The following is a 14,315-nucleotide window of genomic DNA, read 5'->3' as shown; positions in this document are numbered from 1 at the left end:
AATATATCTTCATTAGCTATATAGTCATTGTGCTGTACAATACATCTTGTGAACTCGTTCTTTCTATTTGCCTGCCCTTTTTTTTAATCCTTTGACTGACCTTTTTGCCTTTTGCTGACATTTGTATCACCATTTTACTGTCTATTCCCATGAACTTATCATCATGAATCTGCATGTGAGTACAGCCTTTCTATGCCTTGGTTATTCAGTATTTAACATGTTCTCCTGGTTCATCTAAGTTTTGGCAAGTTTCAGAATGTCTTTCTTTCTTTTCTTATTTTATTTGGTGTTTTGTTTTTCAATGTAGGGTCTCAATCTAGCCCATGTTGACCTAGAATTCATTCTGTACTCAGGGTAGCCTTGAACTCATGGCAATCCTTCTACCTCTGCCTCCCAAGTGCTGGAATTAAAGGTGTGTGCCACCACACTGGGCTCAGAATGTCTTTCTTTATTAAGGTTCCTTCTTGTACATATTCAAGATGTTTCTCACCTAACCAACTCCTCATGGATATAATGTTTGTATGAGTTGACTACTGTGAATACTGTTGTACTCCAAATGAGAGTATATTTTAACTCAATTTTTAATATTTTAGGCACCTCTTTGATATTTTCTATAATGGCTACATTAATTTGCACATCATTCCTTTTCTCCACATCTTCAACAGCATTTGTATATTTTTTTTTGAAATTTTGATAATAGATATTCTTACTAGAGTAAGACAGTACCATGTTATGACACTGATATTTCTTTCGTATATTTGTTACCCATTTGTATTTCCTGTCTTAAAAGTATCAGTTTAGATCTGTTGCCACTTTTAATTATGTTTGCTTCCTTGTGATTATTAACTCCATGCCAAGTGTTTATCTGAAACATTTGCTTCCATTCTCTAGATTGTCTATCCTCTGATGACCATTTTCTTTACTGAGCAAAAGATTTCCCTATTATACTTAATGCCATCTGGCTATGTATGCTTTTAGTTCTTGTAATTTTGGAGAATTGTCAAAAATACCTTCACACATTCTACTATCCTGACCCATTTTTGCAGCCCTCCTCTAGTGTTTCATTGTTTTGTATCTTTTGAAAATCTTTCTTCCTTCCATTTTCTTTTGTGCTGTATAGAGTTTAACACAGGTGCTTACATATGCTGGGCAAGTACACTACCACTAATCTATATCTGCATACCCACCCTTTGGGAATAATTTGTGATTGCTTCATTCATACTCTTTCCTACTCCTTATTCCTTATTGGCCTTTGGAAGATTGGTCTCTTGCCTCAAGCTCTCAGGCATCTTGGTTATAAACATGGGTAATCGTGTATGTCTTTTTTTGAGCCTTTCATCCATTTTGAGTTGATATTTGTAACTAGAGAAAGTAGTCCAGTTTTATTTTTTTTTTCCTTGTAATTTTGCCCTGAAATTTCCTCTGCCAAACAGATTAGTCCATTACTCTTAAATTCTGTCATTTTCAATTTCTCATCACATGGGAATAATGAAGCCAAATTCTTTGCCAGAGTATCATATTCTTGATGATCTCTGCCCCTACCCCCTTAAATCTCTTGAACCAAGCCTCCAGCTGATTCAAACCACCATAGTCAAGTGTGCCATAGCAATCACCTAAAACACTTGGTAAGAGTTTTCTTTATTAATTATCTTCTTGTTACTGAGACAAATATCTGAAACAAAGTAACATAAGAAAGGAAATGATTTATTTCAGCATATATTTCCATGGGGATACTTGCAATTAGGGAAGGGAAGGGAAGGGGCGGGGCCGGGCAGGGCAGGGCAGGGCAGGGCAGGACAGCTGTTTGTGCTGCAGTCAGTCCTGAAACAAGGGTGGATGAAAGTAGGGCCGTGTTGTAGTCAGGTTTAGCATTGCTAGTAGAAATCATCCAACCAAGAGCAGCTTGTGGGAAAAACAGGCTGATTTTGGCTTACAGGCTCTAGGGGAAGCTCCATGATGGCAGGGGTAAACAATGGCATGAGCAGAGGGTGGACATCACCCCCTGGCCAACATCACATGGACCATAGCACCAGGAGACTGTGCTAAATACTGGTGTGGGGAAACTAGCTATAACATCCATAAGTCCACCCCAACAATTCACTCCCTCCAGGAGGCTTTAATTTTCAATTACCATCAGCTGGGAAACCTAGCATCCAGAATGTCTAATTTTATGGAGGACAGCTGAATCAAACCATCACATTCTGCCCCTGGCCCCCGTAAACCAATATCTATACATGATATAAAATACAATACATTGAGCTCAATTTAAAAAGTCCCCATAGTTTTTTTTTTTCTTCTTAACTACGAAAGGTTTTGTTTGTTTGTTTGTTTGTTTTGTTTTTAATTAGTTTTCTATTCAGCAAATAAAGGCAGTTTGGTACCATTATTAGGCTCATCCATCATGACCTACCCCCTCCACATTGGCCCCTCCTTGTTGAGGTATATGGGTCGTGCATTGTGGGGTTAGCCCACAGTTATTGGTACGATAAATGTCTCTGCATATTCTAACCCAACATGTGGCTCTCACATTCTTTCCGCCTCCTCTTCTGCAAAATTTCCCTGAGCCATGTTGGATTCATTTTTGGTCTGCTTCATTGATGAAGTGTTGGGGGATTCTGAGGCTCTGGCTGTCTGATTTGGTAGGAGTTGATTTTTCTCTGTATTGGTCTCCTTCCCCTTGTACTGGTATCTGGTTCATCAGGAAATCGGCACCCTTGCTTGTTACATGAATTTTCCTTGGTTTCAGCTGGGGCCCTTTTGAGGTATTATGGGATGGCTGTCTCCTTAGGATCTGAATCTATCTGAAAAATAGAAGCAGATTCTCCAACAGAGAGTAAGTTAGTTCCAGGACAAATGAAATACCCTTACTATTTTTTTTTTTTAATAGAGAGTTTAATAGGTGTAGGCCCTCTTGTAGCCCATGATTGATGGTAGCTTGATATTGGAGAGAGGGTTTACGTTTGGATATGATTCTGACTTGTTTTCCAGCACCAGCTATGGGTCCCATACACTGAGGGGATCAGTTAGCCAAATCAAGAGCAGTTGGTTCCCCACCATGGTTGTGTGCCACTATTGCACTTGTGTGGGCATCACATCAGGTTATTTACTGCTATGTTGCTTGGACAGATATTGGTCATTTCCCCCAGTGGCCCATGTAGCACCTTCTGACACTAGATATGCTGACTGTCTGGGGACTGACTCTCTCCTGGCTTCCAGCCATGCCATTCCATTTTTCATGTCAGCTGTATGTGGTGTCTTCAGCAATAGTGTCTTACCACTAACATTTGGTGGGTCATCAAGTACTGTGACAGAAATATGTCATTCTTTTAGGAAACCTTGTAGGTTTCTCTGATCAAAAGCTCATTGTGGATGATAGCCCCATGCTGGTACTGGGAGTTACAGGTCAGTGCCCACTAAGAACATGAGGAAGAATATAACTAATATACAAGAGTTAGAGAGGAGAGAAAGAGAGAGAGGGAGAGAGAGAAGGAGGGAGGGAAGATGTAGAAGGTTTAGGTTAGATTGATCCTACACTCTCCAGTGTCTTGTGATTCAGGTGTTTTCTACATGGGCCTGGTGAGGGTTCAACCATTTGGTCTGCCTTTTAGGAAGTAGAATTGTATGGCCCCATTGCCGTTTGGGTCTAAATTAGTGTTTCGCACCCCTTTTATGCCCTCCCCTCCCTCCCCATCCATCCTAGTGTCTAGTCCATGAGATGCTTTCTGGGTATGTAAGGTATCTTGGGTAGATTCAGGTTAGATGCTATAGATGAGTGAGACTATGTGGCAATTTTTTTTTTTTTTCTGTGATTGTGTAAGTTCACTGAGGATGATCTGTTCCAGGTTCACCCATTTGTCCTCACATTTCTTTGTGTCATTTTTTCTTACTGCTGTGTAAAATTGCATTGTGTAGATATACCACATCTTAGTTATCCATTCTTCTAGTGATGGACATCTGGATTGATTCCAGCTCTGAGCTATTACTAATTGAGCCACTACAAACATGGTTGAGCAAATCTTTCTGGCCTGTGGTTTGAAGGTTTTAGGGTAGTTGCCCAGTAAGGGAATAACTGGGTCTGTTGGTAACTCTATAGTCAGCTTTTTCAGGAGTCTCCGTATTGCTTTCCAAAGTGGTTGTACCATCCTACATTCCCACCAACAGTGGATGACTATTCCTACTCCTCTACATCCTTGCCAGCATTTATTTTCATTTGATTTTTTGATGTTTGTTATCCTTATTGGGGTAAGGTGGAATCTCATAGTTGTTTCAATTTTCATTTCTCTGATGATGAGGGATGATGAACATTTTCTTAAGTGTGTGTTTGCCATTTGTGTTTCTTCCTCTATGAACTGCCTATTCAGCTGTTTGCCCCATTTTGTGAGTGGGGTGTTTGACTTCTTACTGCTTAGATTTTTGAGTTCTTTGTAGATTCTAGAGATTAGGCCTCTATCAGTTGAATAACTCACAAATATTTTCTCCCATTCTGTGGGTAATTTATTGGCTTTACTTGTCGTATGCTTGTCTGTAAAGAAACTCTTCAGCTTCATGTGATCCCATTGGTTGAGTGACTGTTTAAGTCCCCATAGTTTTTATCAACCTCAATGATGTTTAAACTTCCCCATAGTCCAAGATCTTTTAAATGAGCCATAATAACCAATACCCCTACAGAAAAAAAAAAAAAAAAAAAAAAAAAAACCCATAATGGCACAGAATAAACATTCACACTGCAAAAGATGGCACTGGGCATAGAAAAGGAAAATTCAACCAATACAAGATTTGAAACAACCAGGCAGGCATCAAACTCTTTAACTTTAAGTCCAACAACTCTAGCTGGTGACAAATCTCAAAGCCTGATAACTCTAATCAGAAATAAGTCTCTGGCATTCCAATTCCACCCCTCCAGCTAGGCCACTCACAGTCCTGGAAAACTTCAGCAGGGCCAGCAGCTTTCCTTAGCAGCCATCTTGTGGTTCTGGCATCTCCACTGCAATCCACAGTTCATCCTCCTGGCCCATTGCGTCTCCATGTAGGGAACCAGCAAACCTGTTTCACACTGCCCATAGCCATTTCCAAAACACAAGACCATGTTGCAAACTCAATGAACCTCCCTTTACTGCATTTCTTATACTCCACAATACCAGGTAGGATGCCACTTTGCTAATCCAGGGGGGAATAAAGCAGACTTTGAAGAACAGGACACTTCTTGAGCACTCAGGCCCTTCCACAAGAGTCTACATTCTTCCTCTTGCCCCAGTACTGGTCGGCTGGCACAATCTTAAAGGTTAGAATCTTTCAATTGCAGCTGAATCGGCAGCTGTTCACCCAAAGATTTTTCTTTCTGTGCCATATCCCTCTGCTCACACCAATTCATTTGTACACAAAGCAACCCTGCACAACTTCTCAGGACATGGGCATAACAGCAAGCTTCTCACACAAACTGTTTGCCCAGTCCACGCAAGCTCTTTCTCACCTTCATAAGCCAAACCTCACAGTCCATAGTTCTTATTGTCTTTCAGTTCTTTCCACTCTGACCAGAATAGTCCAGAAAACTGTACTTATAGCACTGCAAAGCATCTCTTAGACCAAGGTTTCAAATCCTTCCACCTTCCTCTTGAAAATCAGATCCAAAAGGCCAAAGCCACAGTGGCAGGTGTCTAGCAGCAACCCCATTCTGGATAACACTTTACTGTTGCAGTCAGGTTCAGCATTGCTGGTAGGAATCACCCAACCAATAGCAGCTTGTGGGAGAAAGAGGTTTATTTTGGCTTATAGACTCGAGGGGAAGTTCCATAATAGCAGAGGAAAACAATGGCATGAGTAGAGGGTGGACATCACCCCTTGGCCAACATCAGGTGGACCATAGCAGCAGGAGAGTATGCTAAACACTTGCATGGGGAAACTGGCTATAATACCTATAAGCCTGACCCCAACAATACACTGGCTCCAGGAGGCTTTAATTTTTATTGCCATCAGCTAGGAACTAGCATCCATAATGCCTAAGTTTATGGGGGACACCTGAATCAAACCACCACAGGCCATCATATAAAACCTTATGGCCCAGGCCAATGACCCACTTCCTCCAGCTAAACACCATTCCTAACAGCTCAACCACCTTCTCCACTTCAACAACCTTCCCAATAGTGCCACAGTTAGGAACACAGTATTAATACAATTGTGCCTGTGAAAGAAATTTCACATTCAACAAATAATATTTCTTTCCTTCACAGTGACATTCTAGAAGGTAGTGTTACCAGAATGAGACCAGAATGAAAGATGGCAGCTGCCAGTGAGCCAGCAAAGAAGGTCCTCAGTTAGCATTGCCTCATTAGTGCTCTCTCTGTGGTTAGAATTGTGAGAAGCTAAATTCTGTCCTCTGTAAGTCACCCAGTCTGTATACTTTGTTAAAGCAATCTGCAAGAACTAATTTTGAAGGTATATATCCAGAGATAGAAAACAATATCAGGTGACCACATGAGCCACACATATTACCCTAGTTCATGATTTAAAAATTAAAGTAATTTTAGAGAAAGAAAAAAACTTTGACTCTCTTATACAGGGATACATGGAGTCCAAGTGACTGAGGTAATACAGAAGGATGATTACGGGTGACTTCTAGTACATCTTTAGCTTGCATTTCTACTTTGAACTATAAACATTTCACTTTCACATTATTCTGAATACAAATGATTATGTCTTTAAATATTTCTCAAAAGAAAAAAAAATAAATGCTTTAAACAAATTCCAAACATAGAAGTATATTAAGTTCATATGTAAACATTATTCTTAAATTTTTGTTTAGTTGTCAGTAAAAGACTAAGACAGATGAGATTTTTTTTCTTTTTTTATTTCAATGAAGGGAAATGGCCTGATCTAAAAGTACATAGGAAAGAAATTTCGCTTCAGAAGCCTGAGCAATGACAGATTTTTTTTTTCTTTCTTCCCAGACATGGGAAGATGGAAATCTCACTGTGGTAGAGGAGATTGACATAGGAAAAGTGGGACTTGAGGTGAGGGATGCACTTGAGCAACCATGAATCAAGGTGACTCATGCCTTTTGAACTTTGAACTTCTTTGGAGAAGTAAATGTCATCTCAACCCAGAGCCACAGTAGGGAAGCTAGGATGAGAATTATAGTTACAATTTCTGTAAATGTTGAGTAGAGATTATTGGTCCTGGCCACACCTAAGGGAGGAGGAGAGAGGCAATTTTCTTAAATTTAAGAATCCTCGTTTTCTCTACTACTATGCTGTTTCATACTCAAACCAAAACCAAAGAAACTTGGCTCACAAAATATGTTTTAGTGAACATTTGTTCAATGACAGAATTTTAGCTCATGGCCTGTAGAGGTTTTATAACTTTGTGCATTCCTTAAATTACTGCTCAACAGAGACCTGATCTTATTCATTTTACTTGTTTACTTTTACATATCCGAAGTTTTAAGCTCATCCCTGATTAGGAGGAAAGTTATGTAGGTAAAAATTACACACAAGTACATTTAATTACAGGTTAATTTGATTCTGAAAGAAAGCATGTGCTCTATTTACATTTATCAGTTTAGATATAATCTACCCATTTATTTATAGGTCTAATACATGTTGATAGTTTTTTTGTTTTGTTTTTTTTTTTTTTTCGGCCTTCTCAATATAATGATCAGTCAACATCTTTACCTAAGTCAGCAAGTAAGTGTAATCGGAGCCTACAGCTAGCCTTCTACATGTCTAATGATTTGTATCTTGATTGCATTGGTTCATTTTCATGTCCTTATCACTTTCTAAAGTTTCTCTGTTTGTTCTATGATAGTAACACAAACAGGAAAGTATTAGGGCATTCTGCCTGCAGTGACATACTGAAACTAAATTGCTGACTTCAACCAATCCCATTCTACATTATTTATTAGAAGTCCAAAGGTCAAATTAACAGGGCTGGGGATTTGACTCAGATGTTAGGACCACTTGCCTCTTAAACATGAGGGGCTTACTTCTGGGTTTGACTCCACAAATCCGACATAATGGCCAAGCACAACTATGACCCCAGTGGGGAAGGAGATGGAAGCTAAAAGGGAGAATCGCTGTAGGTGGCTAAGAGACAACAGGTTGAAGAGCGACCTGTCACAAATGGTAAGAGAATGACATCAGATGGAATTTCTCCTCTGGCCTTTGTATACATGTGCATGGGTTACAAGATTTGCATATACATACATATGTCACACACATATTCTAAACATAAACACACACATACACACAACTCAAAAAAAAAAAAAGAAAAAAGGAGAGGGAGGACAACAATGAAAGAATTTAAAAACTCAAACAGCAAGTTTGTAAACAACAATGACCTGGGGCACTGAACTAGTAGTAGGTAAATTACAATAAAATAACGACATTTTGATAAAAAAAAAAGTAAGTTTGGGAAAATGTGAATGTGAATAGTAAAATTAAGGCCTGGAGACCTAGCTTTTAATTTCAAACTTGACCTTGTTATACTTCAACTTTCTTAAAATCTTTCAGTCTCAAAAGCTCCAGGCTGTCCTGCCCCTGAGACTCAGTCATTCAAATAACCCCTGTAGACACTAATAGCTTTGACAATACCCAGCCTCAGGCCGAAGTACTTCTGTTAGTGGGAGGTCTCTTTGAAAGTCCCCTGAAGCCAACAGCTACACCCCCTTAGGCAGAAAGTCTTTAATTAGCTGTTTTTCCCATCACTCTTATCTAGTTCAAGTCCTCTACAAATCCAGAATTACTTTTACTTGGAGTGTCTCCATGGAAACATCTATCTATTTCATCTTTTATTAGAGTGGGAAATTGATGAAGAAATATACACAGGATCTCAGCTCTCATTCCTTGGCTCATCTGTTCATCTATCCACTAAGCCATGAGAGTTTTATTAAAGTTAATAGTAAATATCAGTCACCACAATTAAAATGAAGCACTGTACAATTTAATACTGACATCAACTCCAGGAAATGGACACAGTATTTCTCTTATTCATAACAAACTTCTACATTTAACAGATAAGAACAAAATTATGACTTGAACTCAAATTAGTAGGTTTTTTCTTTTTTTTTTTTTATTGGTTGGTTTGGTTTATATGTTTGTATTTTCTCTCTCTCTTTCTCACTCTCTCTCTCTCTCTCTGTATGTGTGTGCATTGTCATGGGTGTGAGTATAGGTGTCACATGCAGATGTTAGATGGCAACTTTTGTGTGGTATTTCCTTTTTCTACCTCCTTTGAGGAAGGGTCTTGTAAAACTTGTTTCTTAATTCATACTAATTGGAAAGAAGGGTTTATCTTTTCAAAAGCAGGATATAGAGATGGAGAGATGGCTTAGTGGTAAAGGATTGCTGGCACATACAAAGGAACCAGGTTCCATTCCCCAGTAATTCACATAAAACCAGGTGCACAATGTGGCACATGTGTCTGGAGTCCATTTGCAGGAGCAAAAGTCCCTGGCATGCCCATTCTCTCTCTCTCTCTCTCTCTCTCATGAATAAACAAATAAAACATGTTTTTAAGTAGTTAAAAAAATAAACAGGATGTGTTAGGTTAACAAACATACTGAAATTGAAACTTAAAACATTCTATAGATGGCAGTCTTTGAGGATAGTATTAGTTTTTTTGTGTAGAAAACTAAAAATAATTGAACTTTAATTTTGGCAAATTTGTTTATTAGGAAAATACCTGGAGACTTATATGATGAAGTTATATGTATATTATTATTATTTTATTTTTTGAGCAGAGTCTCGCTCTAACCCAGGCTGACATGGAATTCACTATGTAGTCTCAGGCTGGCCTCAAATTCACAGTGATCCTTCTACCTCTGCCTCTCACATGCTAGGATTAAAGGCATGCACCACTATGCCCAGCTAAATTATTTTGGAAAGAAGCCAAGATATAAATAAATGTAAGATATATACTTTGGGCTCCCTTGAGAGATAGCTGAATGGTCTTGGCTAGAGTCTGTCTCAGGAAGAAGCTAGCCATGATGCACAATTTTGGGGGCTAACCTTGACCAACAACAATGTCAGGACAGATTTAAATGCTAGGAAAGGGGCCTCAGGTAGTTTGCAGAAACATGGATCTGGAGAGGAGAAAAGAAGTCAGATCATACTTTGATATTTAGCAAAGTGGAGACTGCAAAGATGGGCCCAGAGAATTCTGTACTTTTACTTTCAGGGCCACAATCACCATCAAATACGTAACAAAGCTACCTGACTCACTGTCAACAGGACAAGGTATATACCCAGTCTTTTCTACAAATCAGCCAACAAGCATTTAGTGAGTGATTAAGAAGTGTCAAAGACACTGATTTGAATAAAATACACTTGCTTTTTGGTGTCTTCCTTTCAGAGGGAGCTGTAAACATAAGAGTATTCCCTTATTTAAAGTCATAGTAACATCTATGAATAAAGTACATTAAAGGCTGAGAGATTAAATGCATACAGGTTGTCTTTCTGAATTATATGAATAAAGGCAAGAAGGTATAAAAGCCTTGGTGATGGCAAAAGTATATGGCTTGTGAGGGGTAGTGAGATTCACACATCACACTAAAGCCCAAGAAGCATAGTGTTCATGAACACAGTGAACAGAGGTCACTCAAACTGGCAGAGCAGAGAGCAAGTCTTAGGAAGCCTGAGAGGCCAAGTTATGTTATAAGTAGTACTGGAATTTATTGAGTGCCAAGTAATGGTATCTAAGTATAGTTCTGGAAAAATCACTTGTAGTTAGTATAATAGTTTTGGATTAATAGTCATAAGGCTGCCAAAACACTTAATCATAGTAGTAGAAAGGGAAGGCAGTGGTGATTTAGTTAGGAAGGTCAAGGTCAAAGCAATAACACTGGTAAGCTTGAGGACATATATTTTAAAGAGATATACCAGGGTTTCCTGATAGATTGGGTTTAGACAGAAATAATAATTGAAAGCAATTAAGAAAAGCCAAGATGCATCTTGATTATATGATCTGGTAATATAACATGAATGTTGTTAACATATATTGTAGTGTAGAGAAAACTTTGAACAAGAATATCAATAGCATTTGTTTGGCTATGTTAATTTGAGATACTTATTAAACTACACACAACTCATGAGGAAAATAATTATAGCAGCGATAAACACTTAGCAGTTACAGGGGAAATGAAATGTATGTAATCTCTGAAGTGTGGTTATTTGAAAAAGAAAATAGCCTATATCCAACAAACATAGTATTTCATGTTTTATATGATCAGAAGGAGAGAAATAAGCTCTCAAAAGAATTGTATAACTGTGATTACTGATATAGAAGAAGACCAGCAGAGTGTGCTAACCTGATGGTCAATGATAGAAAAACATAAGTGGAAGATAATTGCTCATAAATTGAGTAAAATATAAATGAAGTATTTATCATTCTATAATAGTGTGTTGGTGACTTTCCCATGACCATTTCAACATGGTGGTGAGAACATAAACTTAGGTAATATAAATGAAAGAGAGAAGAGCAGAGAAGAAGAGGGAATAAGCATGAATGGCATGGTAGGAAAATCTACAATGTAAGGAATAGGAGAGTTTCATTCACAATACTACTGTAAAAAGTTCTAAATAAGATGACTATCTTCTCTATTTTAAGTCTGTTTTAATGAGGAAAAGAAATTAATACAATGGAAGCATGGTACAATGCATTTGGCAGAATAGAAACTATGAGGCACTTCCTGGGGGAGCTGAGCAAGGATGAAACAGTTAAAAGCATGTTATGTGTCCATAGATGTGACAGGGCCAGAATAATGTGTGTGTGTGTGTGTGTGTGTGTGTGTGTGTGTGTGTGTGTGTGTGTGAATTTACAGTACACATGGGCCACTGTACGTTGTGAAGGTCAAGAGACAATTTTGGGTTTTGGTCCTCACATAAACCTTGTTTAAAATAGGGTTTCTTATTGGCTGCTTTGTTTTCCAGCATAGGCCACAATCTTCAGGGGATTCTCCTGTCTCCAATTCTCATTTCACCATAGAAACATTGTAATTACAGATGTTGGCACTATTGAGTTTGGACTTTTGTAGGTTCTAGGGATCCAAACTCTGTTCCTTGGGCTTGTGTGGTACTTTATACACTGAGTATACTCCAAAATCTTTCCTATTTTTAAAGAAGTTAAATTCTTCCTGAACAATTTAAGCTGAATTTGTGTTTAATTCCAAAGTATTTAAAATAGAAACACAACTCATGAATTTCTCTAAAAGAAAATTAGTGTCTATTAAAAAGTCTTGTGTGTGTGTTTGTGTGTGTACTTGCTTTAGCTTCTTGTCTTTAGCTTTAGATGCAGCACAAAACTGAAATTCATTTCTTTATTTATGAATATTATATGTTTACTTATTTGGATCTATTTGTATATGTTTGTGTGCAGATGAACATGGCAAAGTCTCTTACCCTCTTAATGCTGAAGCCAAACACCAGATATTTACATCACTCTTTGTTTTCGACTCTACTTGGTTGGTAGGGAATTGAACCCAGAAAGCAGGCTTTGCAGGCAAGCACTTTTAACCACTAAACCATTTCTTTTGACCCCGAAGTTCACTTCTTCAACATTATTGTTTTTAGGGGCTGAGAGATGGCTCAATAGTTAATGTGCTTGCTTTGCAAACCTACAGAATTAAACTCAGTCCCTAGCACACATATAAAACTGAACTCAAGGTGACATACCGCACACCCTTAATCAGAATATGCCTGGGGCACTGGAAGGTAAAACTAGGAGGGTCCAGAAGCTCACAGGCTATCTAGACTGGCCTTTTCAGTGGTCAAAATAAAACAAGAGATACCGTGTCTCAAAATCAAAGTGAAAGGAGAGGGCAATTATACTGTACATCATCTGATCTCGACCTGTGTCCCCATCCCACCCCGTGGCACGCTCTTCACACACACACACACACACACACACACACACACACACAAAAATAATACTAAAGATCTTTTAAAAACATGGAATTTTTTATCCTTATTTATTGGAAAACTAGAAAAATAACACCTTGCCATTAATATGGAAAATAATAACAGTTGTATGCAAAGAAACATAATGTATCAATTCTCTATTGTCATTTACTAATATTGCAGTTTTTATTCATTCCTCTTTCTATATATACTTGTTGACAAAAGCATTTTGGAAACAATAAAGCTTGCATGTAAGAGATTAATCTGTCTGCATGTCAGAGTTTAAGCAACACTTCAAAAGCAGTAGCCAAGAGCTAGTGAATTAGGTCATGACCAGAGTGATGCTAACACTACCAGAGTCCCAAGAAGTAGACTGGGCACATTCTACAAGGTATCCTTGATCTTTCTTATATTAGTTGTTATTATGCTAGTTATTCTAGTAAAAACCAGACAAGCATTCTCTGTGGTATCTTCCTCCTGCTGAAGAACATGGACTCTGGCTTTGAACCACAGGGTACTAATCTCAGCTCCATTAATGTGTGATCCTTGGGCAAGACATTTGACTTCTTAAGGATTGCTTCTTCACCTATAGAAGGGAGAGAATTTATATTCTATTTTTTTTTAATTTTTATCAACATTTTCCATGATTATAAAATATATCCCATGGTAATTCCCTCCCTCCCCACCCCCACACTTTCCCATTTGAAATTCCATTCTCCATCATATTACCTCCCCATTACAATCATTGTAATTACATATATACAATATCAACCTATTAAGTATCCTCTTCCATTCCTTTCTCTACCCTTTATGTCTCCTTTTTACCTTACTGGCCTCTGCTACTAAGTATTTTCATTCTCACGCAGAAGCCCAGTCATCTGTAGCTAGGTTCCACATATGAGAGAGAACATGTGGCGCTTGGCTTTCTGGGCCTGGGTTACCTCACTTAGTATAATCCTTTCCAGGTCCATCCATTTTTCTGCAAATTTCATAACTTCATTTTTCTTTACCGCTGAGTAGAACTCCGTTGTATAAATGTGCCACATCTTCATTATCCACTCATCTGTTGAGGGACATCTAGGCTGGTTCCATTTCCCAGCTATTATAAATTGAGCAGCAATAAACATGGTTGAGCACGTACTTCTAAGGAAAAGAGATGAGTCCTTTGGATATATGCCTAGGAGTGCTATAGCTGGGTCATATGGTAGATCAATCTCGAGCTGTTTTAGGAACCTCCACACTGTTTTCCACAATGGCTGGACCAGATTCCATTCCCACCAGCAGTGCAGAAGGGTTCCTTTTTTTCCACATCCCTGCCAACATTTATGATCATTTGTTTTCATGATGGTGGCCAATCTGACAGGAGTGAGATGGAATCTCAATGTAGTTTTAATCTGCATTTCCCTGATGACTAGTGACGTAGAACAT

At 38.4% G+C, this 14,315-nt stretch overlaps 1 protein-coding gene across 7 annotated transcripts in view; it reads left to right on the top strand.

Moving 5' to 3' along the window:
- Csmd3 (CUB and Sushi multiple domains 3) overlaps window positions 1-14,315 on the top strand; it is a 1,124,273-nt gene that overhangs the window by 942,792 nt on the left and 167,166 nt on the right. The gene's annotated exons all lie outside the window — the stretch shown is intronic.

Source organism: Jaculus jaculus, chromosome 2 (assembly GCF_020740685.1).
Source record: "Jaculus jaculus isolate mJacJac1 chromosome 2, mJacJac1.mat.Y.cur, whole genome shotgun sequence".
NCBI classification, from domain to species: domain Eukaryota; kingdom Metazoa; phylum Chordata; class Mammalia; order Rodentia; family Dipodidae; genus Jaculus; species Jaculus jaculus.
This window is presented reverse-complemented; position numbering and strand designations above follow the sequence as displayed.